Genomic DNA, 22,568 nt, shown 5'->3' with positions numbered 1-22,568 from the left:
AAGTGCGTGTGTACCGGGACGCTTCAACCTCCCGGTTGCAGGCCATGCTCGCAGCTGGGCTCCTCTAGGATGGGCGCCGCTGTCCCCCGCTCGGTGGCCCGGCCCTGCCGCTGCAGAACGTCCCCGACCTCCGTGGCCCCCGACCGTCGTGCTGGGCTTGGGGCGACCGCGGAGCCGCTGGTTTGCAGGGTCGCTGCCCAGGGGACAGATCATCTCAGGGGTCTCCCTGGTCGCCTGGAGAAAGGCGTCGGAGTTGGGCGTGGTGCGCGGGAGCCCTGGGACCCTGACAGCTTGTTGCCACCGCCACCGCGTCCTGAGTGCAACAAGTTCCCTCTTAGGTTGAAGAGTGCAGGCGGCCGGCGGCCAGAGCTGCCCCTAGGCTGCCTAGCGGTGGTGCCATGGATGTGGAATTCGCCCCTGGGCTTGGGACTGAACTGAACCAAGGGACGCTGGCCACTGCTCCAAGTCCAAGCCATTTTTGACTTTTAAGACAGGTTCTTGTTAAGTTCAGAGGCTGGCCTCAAATTTGCCATCCTCTGGCCTCAGCCTCCAGCCTGGGATGACAGGTGGCTGCCGCGGATCTGGGGTTCTCCAATGGCTAGGACAGTCGGAAAGGGGTCCACAAGGGACAATGATAGTGGCCCTAGAGGCTGAGTCTGTTGCAGGCAGGGGTGGGGTCGGAAGCTTGCCTGGTTGTCACTGCGTTCCCACCCCCACCCCAGCTGAAGTCCCTCTGGTCCTTGGGTGAGCCTGGTGCGGGAGCCGAGCCCCAGGGGTCCCGTTGCACGTCCCCAGGCCCACATCCGCCCTGTGTCCCCTGTGTTCTGCACAGCATTCCGCAACATCCCTTCCCACAGCAGCCCGTGTCCCCATTAATCAAACAAGGTTGACAGCGCAGACCTGCGCGCAGGACGCGTGATGGTGACAGCAACAGCAGGTGACAAAGCGGACAATCTGTGGGCGCCCATTGGCCCATCTTATAGCGCCACCTATTGATCACCGCCTACCGCCGTGATGAGGGTGACAGAGGCCCCCTGCACCCAGCCACATTCCCTCCGTCCTCCAAGTGGGAGGTGGCAGTTTGGTGAATCGCCCTGGGGAGGGGAAAAGGCATGGTGCTAACCGATGGTTGAGCGGGAAGAAGGGTGGCCGCTGCCCTCCGTTTCTGGCTCTGCTTCAGAGAGGCCTGGGACAAAGGGAGGCTGCAACTCCCTCGACTCAGTGCAGCCCTGGGGAGGCAGACCAGGGTCTTTCTCCCAGTGGGGATACTGGGTGGAGCCGGTGACTTCGCCTGGTCTGATCCTCTCGGCTCTGAGGCCCTCCGCAGGCCTCGGGTTCTTATCCCTCAAATGGAGATTTTTCTTCTAAGCCCAGCGTCTGGAAGGGGATGGTGGAAGCAGCCAGGGGGGTCTCCTTGTTGACAGACTGCCAAGTCTTCTTCCTGGAGGGACCAGGATTGGGGGCTCCTCTCAATCCAGGCTGCTTGAGTGGCTGATCACACATCACCTCCCAGGTCCATGGGATATGGTCACACACCTCCAGTGATAGGAGACAGAGGCCCATCTTACAGATGGGGAAACTGAGGCTCAAGAACAGAAAGGAGCCTGGCTGGGTGGCAAATACCTGTCATCCCAGCATTTTGGGAGGTTGAGGGGGGAGGATTGAAAGTTAGAGGCCAGCCTCAGCAACTTAGAGAGGTCCTGAGCAACTCAGTGAGACCCTGGCTCTAAATAAAACATATTACGGGTTGGGGACTGTGGTCAGTGGGTAAGGGACCCTGGGTTCAGTCCGTGGTGCCAAAAAAAGGCCTTTCTCTCCTGGGTTCTCACTCCCACAGGGGCCCCTGGGAGCCGGCAGGAAGCTGGGATTGATGGGCCACCCAATCCTACACTGGGAGACACCCCAGAGCCTGGACCCAGCTGTGACCAATTCAAACACTTCAGGGGATCAGCCCCCCCTTCACCTAACATCACAACGAGTTTTCAAGCGCAAAAAATGGGGGTGCTGTAATGGCCGCTAGGTGGCGTGTCAGCATGATAAGATGTGACAAATCCCCTGCTCCCGCCTGGCTCTGTTCCACTCATAATGGAGGGAGACACTTCCCCCATAGGGGAGGGGTTGCTCAGAAAAATTGCCTCTGGGAGATGAATGTGACCTTCAGGCCTGGTGGCCAGGGAGTCAGAGGAGATCCAGGCCACCCAACCTGCCCACCCAGGGCCATCTCCACCCAGAGCCAGCTGGCCACCTCCCTGAACCTGAGGAGCAGGAACGAGAAGACCACACACCCCTCTGGTCACCAGGGCACCTCTGTCCCAACCCACAGCTGGGGTCTGCTGTCACTGTGGCCTTTGGTCTGTTCCTGGGAAAGGTTGGGTCCTGGGTCAGAGTTACTACCTGCACTACCTGCACCAACCACCTTCTGTTTTATCTAATGCCCCTTTTTCTGTCCTAATATCCCAGCCAGGGACCTTGTTGTCCCATCTCTAGAGGCTTCTCTGGGCTGTGACCTGTTCTTCAATGGCCCTTGTTCTTGGTGACCTCAACAGTTTGGGGGAGAACTGGTCAGGTGCTCTGCTGGTGTCCCTCAGCTGAGCTCATGGCCTGACCAGGACTCTGGGTGTGGGGAGTCCACTGTACCATTGTGTCTGCTGAGGTGCTTCTTGTGGATGTGTCCAGTTGGCATTGACCACCAACTCCTGGCTGGGTCAAGGGGACGCTTCAGACCCACATGGTCCCTCCTCTCCTGTCCACCTGTGGAGGGTGGCATCATGGGCTTGGTGTCCTGGGCTGCACATTTACCTCATTGACATGGAACCCACAGGTGGCTGAGCCTAGCCCCCATGTTGACAAAGTTCCTCTGATGTCATTGTGACTTGTGTCACTGCGCACTGGGTGACAACCAAGAATGACTCTCTCTGGTTGCTCAGGCTGGTCCAGCTGGGCCGTTGAGAGCCTTCTGTTGGCTCCTGGTCCCTTCATCATATCCCCATCACAGACCATCTCAGGGTTACAGGGCCACTGAGTGAGTGGGAGGGGGCAGCCCCTGACAGCTGGCCATTCCAGAAACTTCCTTCCCAATAGGCCGAGCACAGTGTGCATGAGCATGCAGAGGCATTCCCCACATGGGCAGGACCTCAGCAGTCAGGGTGTGGGGAAATGGGATGGAATGGATGAGGAGATTGTGGGCAGAAGTGGAGGTAAAGCTCAGGATTCACCCAGGCTCCCACTGTCCCCTGTGACAAGTGATCTTGTCTCAGGGCCTGACCTGAGAGAAATCCCAACAGCACACAGTGGGGGACACGGAGGCACCCTTCCTGGGGACAATGGTCAGAAACCACACCTTAGGCCTCGAGCCCAAGCCATGTTGGAAGAAATATATATAACAATAGTAGATAATTAAAATATGGCCAGTTGGGTATGGTGGCACACACCAGTCATCCACATGGCTTGGGAGGCTGAGGCAGGAGGATTGCAGGTTGGAGGCCAGCCTCTGCAACTCAGCAAGGCCCTAAGCAATACAGTGAGACCCTGTCACTGAAAAAAAAAAAAAGTCCTTGGGTTTAATCCCAGTTATTCCCTGCCCCTAAAAAAAAGTTTAAAAGAGGGAGGGAGGAAGGGAGATGGAGGGGGTAGGGGTGGTGTCGTCCAAATAACATCTAATATTTTCTTTAAAAGCACCTCAGGGGAGGGAGGATTCCACCAAAGCAATCCCAAAAGTAATAATTTAAAACAAAAAAAGCTCTTCAGACAGAACTAGCCAAACTGCAGAGCTCACGGGAGAGGGGAGGCCCTGCCCAGGCAGTGCACACTGCCTTCCTGGGGACGCAGTCTCAATGGAGTGCCGCCCAGGTCCCTTTATGGATTTGTCCTGCTGGTCATCCAGGATCTTGGCCGAGGATTTGGCATCGTGAACAGCTCGCTGGTCTCCTCCATGGGCTCTTGCTCGATGCTGTCCTTCCCATTGATCTTGGCCAGCAGATTGGCTGGAGTCAGCAGCTGCACCAAGGACCTGCAGTGGACGGTTGGGCCAAGAGTCCAGCGAGGCCCAGAGGGAGTCCCCCCCCCAGGTCCACAGGTGGCAGGACTCTGCCATCTGGGCCCCCTCCAGGCTCTAGCTGGATTTTGTACAGCCAGCAAAGGAGAGAGATGGGAACATCACAGTCACAGCCCCATCAGGGAGGCCACCAGGGTGACATAAGTTCTGGTCCTCACATCTTCACCCTATTCTAGAAATTCCTCAAGCCGGGGACAGTGGCTTCCCAAGGGCTCTGGAGGCTGAGGCAGTAGGATGGCAAGTTGGAGGCCAGCCTCAGAAACTTAGCGAGTCCTGAGCAGCTCAACAAGATCCTATCTCTAAATAAAATACAAAAGAGGGCTGGGGACCGGGCTCAGTGGTAGGGCGCCTGCCTAGCACTTGCCATTCCCTGGGTTTGCTCCTCAGCCCAATGTCACAATAAATCAACAGAATCAAGGCCCTGTCCCTGTGGGTCTCCAGCAAAGAGAAGTTAAAATTCAGTGAAGCCACCACCCAGCCAAGGAGGCTTCAGCTGTAGGCTCAACCGGAAACCAGGGACATATGGGGGTGAGGAAATGGGTCAGAGGGCCTCGTGGACTGAGGGGGACACATTTCCTGGTCTGGAGAGCCCACTGTCCTCATGCATCTGGACAGGAGCCGGGGTCCAGGGGAGGGGCTGGGCTGACGAGGCCTCCAGGGAGCCCAGGTTCTGGTTCTGTCCATCTCCTGTCCCAGAGGATGGTGACAGAGTTATTGACCTCCTGCAGAGGGAGTGTCAGCTGTAGGACAAGGGGGACCTCTCTTGTCAATGTAACTTTCACAAGCCACCTCAGATGCTCAGCAGTCTAAGCCACCATGTCCCGGGAATTGTCACATCTGGAAGCCCAGAGACAGCCTGAGCCCTTTGCAGACTCCACCTGGGCTCAGGAGGCTACCACCTCACCTCAGAGTGGTCTTGGTGCCGATCTACCCCAGGTGGTTGAGCGCCTCCTCACTGATGTGGATCCATTCCATCTGGGCTTGGATCTTAATGATCCTTCAGAGGAGAAAAAACATGATCCACAGTGACCGGGCCCTAGGCACAGTGGTGCACGCTTGTAATCTCAGCTCAGGAAGCCGAGACAGGAGGATCGCAAGGTGGAGGCCAGCCTCAGCAACTTAGCGAGGCCCTGAGCAACTCAGTGAGACCCTGTCTCTGAATCAAATGTAGAACAGGACTGGGGATGGGCTTCAGTCCCTGGTTGTTGTCCGGTCCCTCTTTTTTATTCTCTCCCTCAAACTTAACCAAAGGGGGTTAAAGGTGAGAACAGGCAAGACCCAGGGGACCGGAGGCTCTGGGACACTGGACAATGTCCCCATAACCAATCCACCCTGCATATGAGGGGACAGAGCCTCTGGGTAACAGGAGCTGCCAAGGGTGGTGAGGGGCCGGAAGTGAAGGCGGGAGAGGACGGCAGAAGGGGCGCACCTGCTTCATCTCCTGTTGGGGAGCAGAGCATGGTGCAGAGGATTATCCCCTGGTCCAGCAGATCCAGGGGGATCCTGTGGGGAGAGGGGATGTCCTCAGTGCCCCTGTGAAAGCCGAGAGGAGTTCTGTCACCTACGCTTGTCTGAGACAAGACACTGGACACTGGGAACTGGGAAGGGGAACTGACAGCCACAGAGATCTAGTCAGTGACCCAAGGAAAGCAGAGCCAGGGACAAGTAATAAACTGACCCTCAGGTGGCCCCAGACAACCCCTATTTTGTTGATTTTGTTTAGGGCTGGAAGGCTCCACCGCGGAGCCCCAGATCCAGCCCTTTTTAATTTTTGTTTAGAGACAGGATCTCACTGGGTTGCTTAGGTCCTTGCTGAGGCTGGCCTCCAACTCGTGATCCTCCTGCCTCAGCCTCCTCAGCCTCCTCAGCCTCTGGAATTACAGGTGTGTGTCACTGCTCCTGACTGGACAATGATATCTTAAATATGAGGCCAAAAACACAAAACAAAAAGGAGATAAACTGCAATTCTTTGTTTTTTGTATGTGTATGTGATGCTGGATGTGGAAACAAGGGCCTTGGGTACAATGGGCAAGCACTCTACCACTGAGCCACATACACCTCCAGCACAATCAACTGGAGCTTTAAATCAAAATTTGTTTATGTCAAAGCCCCTGTTCCTGGGCTCGAGGGGCAGCAGCCACGTATCTCAGTGCTGCTCAACCATGACCCCGGGACTAGGCACCAGAGTCCTGTTCTGGAGACCATGTGGCTCCATCCCCACAGGCAGGTTCTTGGGTCAGAGCCACCTTCCTGTGGAGCTTTCTCTAGGGCTCAGGGTGGACAGAGCAGCACCCTCTGAAGATACCTTCTGGCCAGGCCAGGGACCCTGGGAGGGGGGGGCTGTGAGCAGGGCTCCCCAGCAAGGGGTGCCATGTATCCATGTGGAGCCCTCAGCCAGTCAGGCGGAACCCAGATAGGAGACCCAGTGAGGGGACCCAGTGATGGGGACCCAGTGAGGGGATCCAGTAAGGGTACCCAGTGAATGGACTCCTACAGTATCAGTGGTGGCTGCAGGGCATCCGGCCCCCAATGCTACCCAGGGTGCCCTGAGCTCCTCCAGCAGCTGTCCAGGCTGAAACCAGCTGCCCCCAAGGCTGTGGGAGGCACTTTTGCTCTGATCTTGTTCAGTCACATCAGGGGATTTGAGGGGACCACACAATGCTGCCCATGAGCCTGGGTCATCCGCTCAGATCCCAAGGACAAAGGAGCATCCAGTGGCAGGGACCCATGGGTGACCTGGTGCTATGGTCCCCTAGCTGCTGAGATGGGGCTTCTCCATCGAGAGCCACTGAATTTCCCACTGTCACTCAGCAGCCAGTCTGGGAAAATGGGGGATCACTTCTGGCTCCAGCTGTCCTGAGACACTTGGACCACAGGGTTCTTTTCTAATTCCTACCCCAGCATGAATTCTCAGGGACTCATCCCCATGGCCCTCAGCTGTTGGGGTGGAAGAGGCCCTCCTGCCACCTGCACTTAGCAGTCCCAGGCCCAGCTCCTATTGAACCAGGAAGACAGAAAACCCCGAGGGCGCAACCTGCCCACTGCAGCTGCTGGACCTGAGGGGAGACAGGGAGGCTTCCAGCGCAGGGGCCTAGGGAAGAATGTCCCCCAGCTGTAGCACAGATAGCAGGGCCACTCCCAAGCCATTCTGCACCAGACCCCCTGTTCCCATGGCTTGGAGCAGCTATACTCAAAGCAGGATGAGGCCAAGGAGGGGCCAGAGGCCACGATGTGTCTCCAGGAACGTCTTACTGTCCTTACTGGTTTTGTTCCTGGATAGAACTGCGTTCTCCTCAGTGTTAAGAGCATCTCAACTCAGAGTAGCCAAGCTACAAAACCAGCCTAGGTGCCCCTCAGCAGATGGATGGATAAAGAAACTGTGGTCCCTATACGCAGTTTCTAAAGAAAGAAGAATAAAATGATGGCATTTGAAGGTCAATGGATAGAGCTGGAGAGGATCGTGCTGAGTAAGTAAGCCAATTACAAAAACCAAAGGCTGAGTGTCCTCTCTGACATGCAGATGCTGACTCACAATAGGGGAGAAGAGAATAGAATTTCATTGGATGAGACAAAGGGAAGGGAGGGGAGGGAATGGGAGAGTCAGGGGAATGAATGGACCTCACTTTATCATGTTCACATAGGAACACAACCAGAGACACCCCACAGCAGGGCCAGCCACAGGAATGAAAATCACACCCCATATAGGTGCCATGGAAGGATGCACGCTGCTGTCATGGGAGGCTAAGAAGAACAAATTCAGAGACAAAACTGTGTTCCCACCTATGACAAGGGACAAGGTGCAATGTCATTCAGTGTCCTAATTAAAGTTGAAGCGGGATCTGTTGGCTTCTGGGAGCCAGTGTGAGGGAGCTGACACTCAGGTCACCAGAGTGGCCCCACCTCCTCAGGCATTTCTCCCCACAGGAATGTTGAGCCTCAGAGTCCCGCAGAGACCCTGCCCATCAGGGACAGGGCAGCTGCGGCCTTCAGTCTCCCTGCTGTCTCCTCCCAGAGGCAGCATGCACTCCCTTCATCCCATCCTGACTTGTGATGTCATGGGTGGGGACAGACCCAGGGAGCAGGGACAGCCGGCAGCACCTACCTGATAACACAGTGGCCTCCGTTGGAGGCAAAAATCACAATGGGGACTGTAGAAGATTCCAGAGCTCGGTGCAGGAAAGTGAAGCCCTTGATGTCCAGAATGTGCACCTTGTCCACGAACAGCACACTGGGGACCAGCTCAGACATGCCCTGGTTGATGTACTTGTTCCCCACCTTGTTGATCTAACCACGGACAGGGTCCCAGCCAGTGGGGGAATTTCACCTGCTCTCTTCGCCACACCTCAATTCCCTCCAGACCCAACCCTGCATCCTGGTTCTCCTACTGACTCTTGGACCCGAGGGTGGGTACTGGACCCATTCCAGGCTTGGTGTCATCATTTGAAAACAAGAATCATGCCAGGTGTGGTGGCACACACATATAACCCCAGCAGCCTGGGAGGCTAAGGCAGGAGGATCGCAAATTGGAGGCCAGCCTCAGAACTTAGTAAGGCCCTGAGCAACTCAGTTGAGACCCTGTCTCTGAATAAAATACAGAATAGGGCTGGGGATGGGGCTCAGGGGTCAAGAGTCCCTGAGCTGAATGCCTGTACCCTCATCTAAAAAAATAAAACAGCCATCCTTACCCCCAAATGCCGCAAAAAGCCTTTCATGGAGCTGTGTGGGGTGCAGTATCCAGAAGCTGCCCCATCTAGCCCGAAGCCTGATGCCAAGACACCCAACTTGGGAGCCTCAGGGAGATGTGTTTTCATATGCAGATTCTCCTCTTCTGCACTCAGTCAAAGAGCCCTTTTGGGGCCCTGCGTGACACTGCTCAGGTTAATGAACTTTCCATCAACTGCAGTTAGAAACCTCTCCCCAGGAAACCTGAGCAAGGAGGGTCAGAGCAGGTCCAGCCTTGGCCCCAGAACCAACAGCCCCTGCAGAATGGCAGACTCACCTCAGGTCTCAGCCCTTGCCTTCCAAACCAGCTCCCCCTATCATCAGGATGGAGCTGTTCCCAAAGAACTGGGATCTGAGGCCTGTCCTCACACAGAGCCATGATGTGGGGCTGTCAAAACCGAGTTCAGAGACAGACCTGCTCTTGGCCACCCATGGAGGAACTTAGGCTGCTGCAAGGCCTCAAGGCAAAAGTGGATTCATGGTGAACTTATATATTAAGGGAGTAAAGTGGTAATGGGCCAAGAAGGACATAAAATTGGGGAAGAGCCAGGAACAATGGCACATGCCTGTCATCCCAGAAGCCAGGGAGGCTGAGGCAGGAGGATCACAAGTTGGAGGCCAGCCTCAGCAACCTAGCAAGGGCCTAAGCAACTCAGCCAGGCCCTGTTTCTAAATAAAAAAAATAAAAGTGCTGGGATGGGGCTCAGTGGTCGAGGGCCCCCGAGTTCAATCACCGGCATCAAAAAATAAAATAAAATAAAATAAGTCCACAAAAGTGCAAGGGAGACCCACTGCCTGGTGTCAAAGTCAGCACCTTTCTGGGACCTCAAAGGAAGCAGATGCTGACCTCAGCGGGGCCAGAACACACAGTGTGGCTATGGCTTCTAAAGAGAGTGAACAGCCAGAGCCACACAGTGGGGGGTGCTCAGAGCTGGGAGGCAGGGCCTCAACTCGGCTCCGGGCTCAGGGTTCACCATGTGTCCTCCCTGTGATCTCTGTCTTCTTTCGCTTCATCAACTGGCCCATCATGGACAGGATGTCTTGTCCCCCCTGTAGGAGAGAGGACTTTCTAAATCAGCTACCAAAGCCCATCCTCCTGCCTCCTGCGGGTCCCTGATGTCACTCAACTTGGAAGCCTGAGGTGGACAGGCCCAGAACAGCTCCCATGGAAAAGATGAGGGGCTCCTGAACTCAGAGGGATCCCCTCAAGGTTTCCCCTGACCTGCAAGAATCAAGCAGAGTCATGCGTGGTGGCTCGTGTCTTTAAAAATCCTGGCAATTTGGGAGGCTGAGACAGGAGGACAGCAAGTTGGAGGTGAGCCTCAGAAACTTAGTGAAGTTCTGAGCAACTCAGCAAGACCCTGTCTCTAAATAAAATATAAAAAAGGGCTGCAGATGGGGCTCCATGGGTAAGCACCCCTGGCATTTAAGCTTCAGTACAAAAAAATAAAATAAAAAAACTCCGGCCAGGTAGGAAGAAACTCCAATCCCAAGAATCTCTGGCCTCTCCCGTGCAAAGCTCCAAGAGACAAAAAGCAAAACCAGATGACCAGCAGAAAGCCCATTCCTGGTGGGGAGGAGGAAGCCCCCTTCAGGATGAAGAGCAAACCTGACTCGGTCCAGCGCAACCCAAAGCAGCACCAGCTGGGAGCTGGAGGACTCGGGGATCAGGCTCTGCAGAGGCCGGAGCCTCTGTGAGGCTGTCTGAAGCCCTGTGAAGGCTCCTGCCTGGAACCCCCAGCCCAGGGTGGAGAGAAGCCCTCAGCAGGCTGGCAGGCGGCCAGGGGCAGACAATGCCCAGAGATCAGCTGTGACGGCATCTGGACATTGGGACAAAGGGGCCGAAACTCATGTCGTGCTCATTGCTGAGCCTCCCAGAGGGCCTCCAGGAGAACATCACGGCCCTGACCACTGGTTCCCAGGGCCTTGGACATGCACTGGACCAGCAGGGCCTGTCCCTGGAGCCTGGTGTGGGCCACATCCAGGTCATGCAACGTCCCGTCCTAGATGACCTCCTTCTTCTTTTGCACATCGCCCTTGGGCAGGGCATGTCCTCCACGGCCTCCAGGGTGAACTCCAAGGCCTAGGAGTTGCACTTTCCCTTCCTCTGTCAGCAGACCACGGGGCACCAGGACCACACAGAGTTCAGTGACAGAAAGTTTCCCGCTGCCCACAGAGGGCCCCCAACGGCGCCCTCCGCCTACGCCCCATGGCCTGGTGCCACGCTGGGCTCCCAGACCCACCTGGGCAACACCTGAGACTTTGTGGAAGATTCTCTCCCCTTTCTTTTCACTCCTGATAAAGGAGCATCCAGGGGACTCACTGGAACCAGGGGCCTGGGCTCTTCTAGGTTGTGATTTATGGGTGACACAAAGGCTGAGGCTCATCCATGCACCAAGGAGGCGCAGCCACTGTGGGACGCAGCAGCAGATAGAGGAGGAGTCACCTGGTGCAGTCGCCAGGCTCAGGATTCATGGAGGGACATCAGGGAGATAAAGGAAGATGGAATATGCCACCTATTGCAGCGGGAAGTGACGAAGGCTGTCTGGTCCCTGTCCCCCACAGAGTTTGTGTCTTAACACTCTGCCTGCTTATGTTACCAGGAGAGGAAGACAGAGAAAATCCAAGGTGACTTAGGTAAAGGGACAGCTGCTGATCTTTCCCCACCCACCCCCACTGAGCAAAGTGACGCCCTGGTCACCCAGGTATCCCTCTGGCAGTTCCTCAGGTGCGGTGCTGTCCCCAGGGAGCATACCTTCACAGCCCCTCTGTTGGACTCCATGTAGATGACATCCCTGGCCTCCACTCGCTTCTTCTGCAGACTTTCAAAAATGCTAGGGTTCAGCTCAAACCAAACCAAAACAGACAAAGTGGGACTCAGACAACCATGATGCACGTTCCAGTTCATTCTGACCTTGAGGGAAGGCACCTTTCCGTAAGAGACCTGAGGGGCCAGGCACAGCGGTGCACACCTGTCATCCCAGGGACTCGGGAGGCTGAGGCAGGAGGATTGCCAAGTTGGAGGCCAGTCGCATCAACTTAGCAAGAGGAGACTCTCTCTGAAAACAATACAAAGCAAAATAAAAAGGGCAGGCTTCTGCCTCCCTGCTTAAGCACTAAGGGTTCAGTTCACAGGACTAAACACGAGGGAGAGACAGACGGACAGACACCTGAGGTAGCCAGCGACCCTAGGAGTGGGTGGGTATGAGGGTATCTGGCAGGGCACAAGAGCCTGGACTGGGGGCTTAGCACACTAGGAGGTGAACCTGAGGGTGACCTTGTCTGCCTGCAGGGGACATAAGAACGTCACAATTACTCTTTCTTGCCTTGCCTTCAGGGGTTGCAAAGTGGTAGGAGCATTCTCACAGTGACCTGGCTGCCCTTAGAGGGGACATGTGTCCTTGGCCATGTCCCACGGCAGCCCCCAGGATCAACACTGCAGCTCCAGTCCTTGGTTTAGGGACACTGGAGCTTCCTGCTTAGCCACCTGAGGCTGCATTTGACTTGGTCCATGATTCCAACTCTCTGGGCCTCGGTCTCCTCCTCAATGTGACAGCACCCAGAAGCACCCACAGAGGAGTCCAGCTCAGAAGGGGAAACATAAGTTGGAATCCCCCCAAACTGTCTGGGTCAGGAAGCTGAGGAAGGAGGATCACCAAGGTGGAGGCCAGTCTAGGCCACATAGCTAGGCCCTGGGCCTGGGGCACAGCTCAGTGGCAGAGCACTAGTTCTCTATGTCCAGGGCCCTGGTTTGAGCCCCAGGACTACAAAAAGCAAATCCTAGCACCCTCTTGCCCCTGGGGCTGTGCACACACATCTCAGGGTGATGGTGCTCATTGGGGCCTTGCTCTTCCCCAGGGGTGTGCACTGGGCAAGGACAGCAGCCTCTGCAGGACCCAGATGGCAGACAGGTCCTGAGGCTGAGCTTCCAGAGCAGCTGCTACAGATGGCCATGCTGTGGAAACACACCTGAGCTCTGTACCAGACAGAGTCCAGAGTCAAAGGGGGGAGGCAGGTGACACAACACAGACTAACACCAACTGCAGTGCTCCCTCAGCAGGAGGGGCCCCCAAAAGGCCAATCCAGAAACAAAGTTGATATGTGGTGGCCAAAGTCCAGGGGGAGGGAGAGCAGGTGGCCATTCATGGGAATGAGGTCCCTTGGAAGGTCATGACAATGTTCTAGAATTAAAATGGGGAGTGTAAACTATGTCATGCATCAAAATCCTGGTGGGCCACACACACTTAAAATGGGTGGATAGTGTTCACAAGTGCACCCCAACAGAGCTGCCAGGAGCTCACCAGAGCCCACCCTCTCTGGCCTCCTTGGGGCACTGTGCAAACAGGAACAGGCCTAGGGAGTCCCTGGGCCAAAATTCTTAAGCCTCCTTCAAACTCAGACTCTTCACAACTCCACACAACACACCTGAGGTGCTTCTTTCCCAATATCTAATCCATGTGGGAAAAGTGCCCAGAAGGACTTGGGTTTTGGGGTGCTGGGGGTACCAGGGATTGGACTCAGGGGTCCTTGACCACCAAGCTCCATCCCCAGCCCTGTTTGGCATTTTATTTAGAGTCAGGGAATCTCTGAGTTGCTTTGGGCCTCGCTTTGGCTGAGGCTGGCTTTGAACTTGAGATCCTCCTGCCTCAGCCTCCCAAGCTGCTGGGATCAGAGGTGGGTACCACCTTTGTTTGAGAAAACAATTTTCCTCTTCTCCATGAGGCTCTTTTCTTCAAGAATCTGGATGAACAGACTGATGGATGCCTCAAATTTCCACTGTGTTCCTGTATCCTCTCTCCTATGTGGAAGAGAACAATTTTTCTTTTTTCATCCCAGGCACTTTTATACGTTTGATTTTCCAGATGAACTGGATCAAGGTGTCATTCCTGAGAAGGGGCCACCTTCTCAGAACCTCATTAATCCAGGGTGGACAGGATGTAGTGAGGGATTAAAGAGAGAGAGAGAGAGGTTTGCAAAGCCAAGCTCCTGAGATGAAGGCCCCGTTAGGAAACAGAAAAATAGCCCTTAGAAGAAGGGACATCTTCATGATCTCCATAAAGCAGTTATTGAGAAACCACCTCAGAGAATCAAAGAACCATCGAATTATAAAAGGGGAAAGATGGAGAGATTCTATGGTGGATGGAGAGTGGTCTAGAGATGAGAAACTGAGTCCCAGAGAGCTCAGAGGACTCGCAGGGGTCACCCAGCTCAAGGGGACTCGCAGTCACCCTGCCCCTCAGCCAGCACTGGACACAGGATGACTGTGTAGCCTCTTTATGAGCCTGAGGCCTTGATCTGGAAAACAGGGGAAATGAGATTCATGGCACCTGTGCACACGGGCACACAGCTGTGAGGAGCCACAAGTAAAATACCTCTCCAAGCCTGCTGCAGGGGACCTGGCTATGCAGCAGGCGACAGGTACAGAGCTAGTGTGACTCAAAAATAACAGCAGTGCACAAATAAAACATTATGAAAAAGAAAGAGAAAATAAAAAAATCTGTACACTTTGACTTTTGGGGGAGGTGAGGGGGCAGTACTGGGAATTGAACCCAAGGGTGACTTACACCTGAGCCACGTCCCCAGCCCCATTTTGTATTTTATTTAGAGACAGAGTCTCCCTGAGCTGCTCAGAAACTTGACTAAGTTTATGAGGCTGGCCTCCACTTTGAGATCCTCCTGCCTCAGCCTCCTGAGAAGCTGGGGTGACAGGCATGCTCCACTGTGCCTGGCTGGCCAATGGTCATCATGTGGGGGATGAGATGGCAGAAGCAATTTCTTGACTTAACCACACAACTCTCAAGAGCAATGAGAAAAGGAAGAGTTACCTCATGAAGGGACCTACGTCCAAGCCCTCTATGAGGTGTCCCTTTATACTACATGGTGTTATCCTGAGTGTCCCATATGGCATCAACAGTGCAGAGGCCAAGGAAAGAGGGACACAGAGGTCACACCACCTGCCCGGTGCCACAGTACTGAGGACAGGGCTCAGGACAGACTCCCCTTGAGCTGCTTTGTGCCCTTGGCTGTCTTGAGCCTTATGATTATGTGGCTGGTGGTCTTGCCATTGCCGCCCATGGGGTTCTCGGTCTCACATGGCGTCACCTCGGTCACCTCCCCCTCGTAGACCTCCTTGGCCTCCTTTATCCGCAGCCCTGGGAGGGACGGCCGATGGGGACATGGTGAGAAGTGGGAACATCCTTCTCTCTACATCCATCTCCTCCCCACCAACAACCTTCTTAGCTCAAACTGCCAAGAACTGACAAGTCACCTTACAGTACAACCCGGAGACACCATCATGGGTGGAGAGCAACACTACAGGGAGTGGTGGCCCACACCTGTCATCCTAGCTCGGGAGGCTGAGGCAGGGGGACAGTGAGCTGTAAGCCAGCCTCAGAAACTCAGTGAAGCCGTGATCAACTCAGTGAGACCCTGTCTCCAAATAAATTCAAAACAGGGCTGGGAGGTGGCTTCATGGTTAGGTGCCCCACCTCAAAAAAAAAAAAAAAAAAAGAAGTGATGAGGGTCACAGCTCTCCTGACAAATGGGGAGGCCACAGAGGACTTCTGCTGGCATGTGGCCATCGGGCTCCCTGTGAGCTGATATGGAAATGTCCCCAAGGCAGAGACACAGGGCCACAGGATCAGACACTCAGGCCACTTCCCACTGTTCAAGGGGGGTGTTACCTTATCATGCAGACCCTTGCCTTCTCTTCTCCAGAAACCCAACCAGGACAGGGACAATCAAGACAGGAAGCTAAGGGCCAGCTCTCCTCTGCTTGTGATCCACCTGAGAGCCTATAAATGTGGCTTTTGGAAAACACCCAAAAGAGAAGCCATATTCTGTGTTGGATGAACCAAATTCCCAGCTCCTGAACCCCAAGACAAACTTCCCAAACAAAGCCCAGAGCAGCTATGCACACCTTGAGTCCCAGCAGCTCTGGAGGCTGAGGCTGGAGGATCATGAGTTAGAGGCCAGCCTCCACAACACTGATGCCATGAGCAACTCAGGGAGACTCTGTCTCTAAATAAAATGCAAAATAGGGCTTTGGATGGGGCACACAGGTTGAGGGACCCTGGGTTCAATCCCTGGTAGAAAAAAAAAAAGAAATTTCCCAGACAACATGAAGGTATCAGAAAACTCTGTCAAGTTTGGAAAATTCTCGACTTTTAAGCCTACTTTGATTTTTTTTTTAATAGAACCTTTTCTATTCTGCAAAGAGTAAATTCCTTCAAATGGAATGCCTGCCCATACTCACTTTCAGTGGACAGTGACACGAAATTCCTCCAGGAGAGGAAGAAAAGCATACCCATCTCTCAGCCACTCATATTTGTCTAGAAGTTTCTCTGTGGTGACAAGTAGACGAGGGGAAGGCCCAGTGGTGGCCAGGAGAGGGGCTGGTGGCCAGGAGAGGGGCTGCAGGTGCTGTCTTTGGCCAAAACAGCACAAAGGAAATGGGTTTCATCTGCTGGCTCGGGTTTCTAATTCCCTGATAGGAACCTTTATCATGTCAAGGGAGCAGCACAGATGGGGACAGATGACCCTCTCTTCCTCCCTCTGCAGCTTCACAGGAATTCAAAGGTACAGGGACAGAAGGCTCCTGTCTGAGGGGAGGCTACGGCTTGCCCTTTCATTCTGTGGCAGGATCTAGAAATTTCTCCTCCTGCTGCCATCAAAAGCCCCTGCTGTGTCCCCCACCCCCCCACCCCAGGGGAGACTCCCATCAAATGTGCCTGGTGACCTCTAATTTTTCAAATTTTAAAGCATTTCAGTTCCCGCTGAGTCACTGATATATAAGCAACTGTGTGAAGGCCAGTTTTATCAGGTTTTTGTCTCACAAAAATGGGGCTTTTAATTTTTTTTTAAGTTGTAGATGGACACAATTTATTTTATTTTTTTTTTATTTATGTGGTGCTGAGGATTGAATCCAGGGCCCCACACATCCTAGGTGGGTGCTCTACCACTGAGCCCCTGCCACAGCCCAGAAAAATGTTTTTTTTGTTGTTGTTTTTTTTTAAATTTAAGTTCTTTTTTTTTTTTTTGAATCTGACGTAATTTTACTATGCACATATATGAATACACTACAGTGAATCTCACCATCCTGTACATACACAAGACTGGGGTCCTAATTAGAATAAGATATATTCCATGCTTGTATAATTTTATCAAAATGGACTCTACTGTCATGTATTACTAAAAAGAATCAATAAAATTTAAAAAAGACAATCATACACCATGATCAAATAAAATTTATCCCTGTGATGCAAACTTGGTTTAACCCATACAAATCTCTAAATATGATAGATACTATTAAAAGAATGGAGGATATAAATCATATTACCCTCTTTTTTTTTTTTTTTAATTTTTTATTGTGGGTTGTTCAAAACATTACAAATTTCTTGACATATCATATTCCACACTTTGATTCTAGTGGGTTATGAACTCCCACCTTCACCCCATACACAGATTGCAGATTCACATCAGTTACACATCCATTGATTTACAAATTGCCATACTAGTGTCTGTTGTGCTCCGCTGCCTTTCCCATCATCCACCCTCCCCCCTCCCCACCTCTCCCCTCCCCTCCCCTCCTCTCTCTCTACCCCCTCCACTGTATAATCCTGAGGGTAAATTTAAGTTCTTAAAAATATTAATATTCAGGTACTTGAAAGGTTGTGATATCTTATTGGTCACATTTTTTTTGGGGGGGGGGTCTTTTTGGTACCAGGAATGGAATTCAGAGGCCATCAACCCCTGAGCCCCAGACCCAGCCCCTTTTATATTTTATTTAGAGACAAGCTCTCACTGTGTGGCTCAGGGTCTGGCTAAGTTGCTGTGGCTGGCCTCCAACTTGCTATCCTTCTGCCTCAGCCTCCTGAGCTGTTGGAATATGGCTCATGTGTTTAATTAATGAGTTAAATAAAATCACTGGCACATGTTTAAATAAGGAAAAGTAAGCCAGGCACCGTAGCATACGTCTGTAGCCATAATTGCTCAGCATACTGAGGCAAGAGGATGGTTTAAACCCAGGAGTTCCAGGACTGCCTGAGAAACATAGTGAGACCCTGAAAAATAGGAAATGAAAAGGGAAAAGAAAAGGAGAAATGAAGAAAAAACAATAGAGAGAAAAATTTTAAATGTAAAACCCAGGTGTGGTTGTACACACATATAATCTCAGCAACTCAGGATGCTGAGGCAGGAGGATCGAGAGTTCGAGGCCAGCCTCAGATACTCGGTGAGACCCTGTCTCTAAATAAAATATAAAAAGGGGCTGGGGATGGGGCTCAGGGGTGAAGTGCCCCTGGGTTCAATCCCTGGTACCAAAAAATAACAATAAAAAGCCTAAGTTAAATGTGACACAAAGCTTAGCTTCTGGACACAAGTTCAGAATTTGAACTCTTCCATTCAGCATTAGTGTCACACAGGAGCTGGGGGTGGCTCAGTGGCCATGGTCCCAAAAGAGAGAGAGAGAGAGAGAGAGAGAGAGAGAGAGAGAGAGAGAGAGAGAGAGAGTAAGAGCCCCATACCCATAGTTGAGTGCTTACAGGGACTTGCTTGGGAAGATCAAGAGGCAGAGCCAGTCCTCCAGAGAGGCACTGCAGAAAGATAGAGTGCCAGCCACCAGGAAATCAGATGGCAATGGGGGACAAAAGAGGGTCCCATGATGTCTCCCCACTTCCAAACATTGCACCCTCCTACTGCATTTTCTTTCCTTCAGCATTAAATCAAAAGCTACTCAAGTAGACTTCAAGGTCTTATTTATTTATTTATTTATTTATTTATTTATTTATTTATTTATTTTTGGGTATCAGGGGATAGAACCCAGGGGCCCTTGACCACTGAGCCCAGTCCCCAGCCCTTTTTATATTTTATTTAGAGATAGATTCTTGCTGAGTTGCTCAGGGCTTCACTAAGTTGCTGAGGCTGGCCTCCAACTCCTTATCCTCCTACCTCAGCCTCCCAAGATGCTGGGATGGCTGGCTGCTCTTGCCTGTCTTGTCATCAGCAACAAAAAACACGAGCAGTCCAATCAACACATCAAAGAAGCATTTTTAAAAAATATTTATTTTTTTTACTTATCAGCGGACACAACATCTTTGTTTGTATGTGGTGCTGAGGATCGAACCTGGGCCGCACGCATGCCAGGCGAGTGTGCTACCACTTGAGCCACATCCCCAGCTTTTCACAGAAGCATTTTTAAGATGAAAGGATTCAAAGTACCAGAGAAGCAACAGCCATCTGTCACTCCAAAGTGACACTCACCAATGGCCCTGTGGAAGTACTCCATCAGCACCTCTGTGTTCTTGATCTCCATGGAATAAACTTTGCTCCCCACCATGGGGCAGAAAGGTACCTTACTCCCCAGCTCCTGAGCAATCGCCAGGGCCAGGGCTGTCTACAGAGGCAAGAAAGGAAAGGTTTGCATTTTACAGTCTTGAAAACATAATTCAAAGCCATCTATAAAAAATTTATTCAAGAGGTTGAACATGGTGTCACACACTTGTGATTCCTGAGACTCAGGAGGCTGAGGCAGAAGGATGCCAAGTTGGAGCCAGCCTCAACCACTTAGCAAGACCTTGAGCAACTCAGTGAGACTCTGTCTCTAAATAAAATGTAAAAAGGTTGGGGATGGGGCTCGATGGTTAAGCACCCCTGGGTTCAATCCCTGGGTCCAAAAAAAAAAAAAAAAAAAAAAAAACACTAACAACTCAGGAAGGATTTATTCCATGACCTTCATTTTATGTTAAAAGGCCAGTGAATAGTGAATGATATGTGAGGCCAAATCTGAAAGCGGTGGGTTGGTCTGCACAAGCTCCCCCTGACCGTACCCAGTGGTCAACTCTAGATTGATGCTAAGTAACCTAACTTAGGTTTGCAGATGCTAAAGAGAACCAGATGGAACAGACATCTTGTCAAATACCAAGTGGAACAGACATACTTGTCAAATATGGAAAGCAAATGCTCTCATGTTGGCCCAGGACTTGGAAATGCCATGGCCTCTGAGTGCCATTTCATCCTCCCTCATCTCTGAAACCAGAATGAGGTCAGACCCTAGATGTGCAGGCCATGCAGAGCCTCCTGAGTAGCTGAGGGCCTCCCTAAGTTGCTGAGGCTGGCCTACAAATTTTGATCCTCCTGCCTCAGCCTCCCAAGCTTCTGGGACAAGGCCAACTGGAGCTGCTGCTTCAAATATGGCCCAGGGAAGGCTCCTCTTAGATTTTCTTTTCAAGGCACTTTTGGTGACACCTCTGAGCAGCCGACCTGGGGGACAAACAGCGAACACTATTGAGCAAAATCCACTAGCCCATGGGGCAGAGGCTGGTTCTAGTCCTGATATTCTCCCTGTTTTCCAGTGTGGTCTTGAGCACACAGTATAGCTAATGCTGCACGGCCTCATCCAGCAAATTAAAATACTGTTTAGATTACAAGGAGCCAACGAGCCGCCCACAGGATGTAATTTAGATGTGCCTTTAAACTTGGCTTTTTTGTGGGGGGATTGAACCCAGGGATACTCAACCTCTGAGCCCCATCTCCAGCACTATTGGGTATTTTATTTAGAGACAGGGTCTCCCTGATTTTCTGAGGCTGGATTTAGACTCGCTATCCTCCTGCCTCAGCCTCCCAAACCAGCCACTGGGATTAAAGGCATGTGCCACTGTGCCTGGCTCTTGCCATTTTTTGAACCCTAGGAACTTTCATGTAGAAATCCAGCTATTTGGTTTCTTTTGAGCACAGAGGCGAGAAATGGTCACTATTACTGTGTTTCAGTGGGGAAAAAATGCAGTCCCTGGTCCAAACGATTCACAGACTCATCCAACCAACCCTTGGTGCCAGCACCCTCCAGGCACAGCTCTGGGTGCCCCGACAGTGGAGGTGAGAGAGAAAAGTCTGCTGGGCCCAGTGGCCCAAATCTGTGATCCCAGGGACTCGGGAGGCTGAGGCAGGAGGATCTCAGTTCAAAACCAGCCTAAGCCAAAGTGAGGCCCTGAGCAACTCAGAGAGACCCTGTCTCTAAATAAAATGCAAAATAGGGCTGGGGAGGGGCTCAGGGGTCTAGGGCTCCACGATTTCAAACCCTGGCACCCCCCATGCTAAGGAAAGAGACATAGACAAGAAACCAGAGACTTTTCTTTGGCCCTTTCTGTTAATAGGATTCTCTGAGGCCACAGTCACAAGCTCATATAAATTGTAGGTTTCTGTAGCTGCTCAGCCTCCAGGGAGACCGCGGGCCATGACTCTAGGGTCCAGCAGCTTAGATGTGGTGGAGTGCAAACCCCCAACTGTCATTACTAAACTGGGTGCCAATGGATGGGCCATTTTTTTTCTGCAAAATAATAATAATAATAATAATAATAATAATAATAATAATAATAAAAAATACCATACGTGCTGGGACTTGGCACAGTTGCCACTTAACAAAAGTAGATCTGACTGGTAAAAGGATGGTTGGTCGGGGTGCGGTGGTGCAGGCCAGTCATCCCAGGGAACCTGGAGGCTGAGGCAGGAGGACTTCAAGGTGGAGGCCAGCCTCAGCAGCTCAGCCAGACCCAGTCTTAGAATAAACACAAAAAGGGCCGCAGTGTGGCTCCGCAGGCAGCGCCTCTGGGTCAACTCTGGGCACCAAAGTGACACTGAGTCAGGGCGAACACCGGGATGCCCCGCCCCCCCCGCACCTCCCCAACCACCGGCCCCTCTCACGCCTTCTCCTGGCCCATGAGCCCTAAGGCTGTCTGCTTGGCCAGGGCGCCCTCGTGAGCCCCAGCCCCTTCCCGTGGCTGTGCCAGGCGATGCAGGGTATCTTCCTGCTGCTCTCCACCTCCTGGATCTTCAAGGTGCCAGCCAGAACCCAACCCCTGCAGGAGTCACTGAACTGCACCCGCCCGGGGGTTACCAAGCAGCTGTTACTAGGGCAGTCGCAAGAGCCCGCCTCTGTGGGCGCCTCATTGGAGGATATTGGAACACCGCCACTCTCCATTGGCTCAGGTATGCGCTCATCGCTGGTGCCGGCAGAGCTCCACCCACACACTTCCCGCTGTGTCTCTGGGTTGACTTCCCTGGCAACAGGTACTTCTGGCTTGCTCTGCAGGTGTGAACTCAGAAGGATGGAGCCCTGGAGTTTTGCTCCCTGGCTGAGTAGCTGAGCCCAGGGGGTGGGTGGCCCCAAGGAGCATTTTTCTGGGTGTTTGGTACCTGGGTTAAAACCAGGGGCTCTAAATCACTGAGCCCCATCCCCAGCCCATTTTTGTATTTCATTTAGAGACAGGGTCTCACTCAGTATCTTAGGGTCTTGCTAAGTTGCTGAGGCTGGCCTCCAACTTGCAATCCTCCTGCCTGAGCCTGAAAATCCACTGTATTAGAGGTGTGTGCCACCATGCCTGGCATCTACTCAGAATCTTAATAAATTAGTGAGACTTTGTCAGAAGCAAATGGCATTGCACCATTTTTCAGACGAAGAAAAGGCATTCAGAGGGAAAAAAGAACTTCCAAAGATAAGCGAGCTCACATGAGGGTGAAGACTCACCTGAGATCCACTCCAGCTGTGGTGTTTGCTGACTCCCATTTGATTTCATTGTCCTCTATAGTCTGACTTTTAAATCTAATTATTTTATTCTGATTACTGACATCATTATTGAGTCGATGTTTGCCTCCTTCCCTCTACTGCTTTACATTATGAAGGTGGAGAACACATAATTACCATTTTAATTTTAATTTTGGAATGTGGTACACAGTCTACAAACCAGCTTTTAGATAAGACTTCTTATGAATTCAAAGAAGGTTCTAGAAAACACCCACC

General features: G+C 52.3%; 1 pseudogene; it reads right to left on the bottom strand.

Annotated features, from left to right (window-relative positions):
* Positions 1–989: 989 nt before the first annotated feature.
* LOC124085498 (ruvB-like 1) lies at positions 990–22,344 on the bottom strand (annotated as a pseudogene).
* Positions 22,345–22,568: the final 224 nt, after the last annotated feature.

Source organism: Marmota monax, unplaced genomic scaffold, assembly GCF_021218885.2.
Source record: "Marmota monax isolate L192 unplaced genomic scaffold, Marmota_monax_Labrador192_F-V1.1 WCK01_AAM20220418_F8-fsc00725, whole genome shotgun sequence".
Classification (NCBI taxonomy): domain Eukaryota; kingdom Metazoa; phylum Chordata; class Mammalia; order Rodentia; family Sciuridae; genus Marmota; species Marmota monax.
This window is presented reverse-complemented; position numbering and strand designations above follow the sequence as displayed.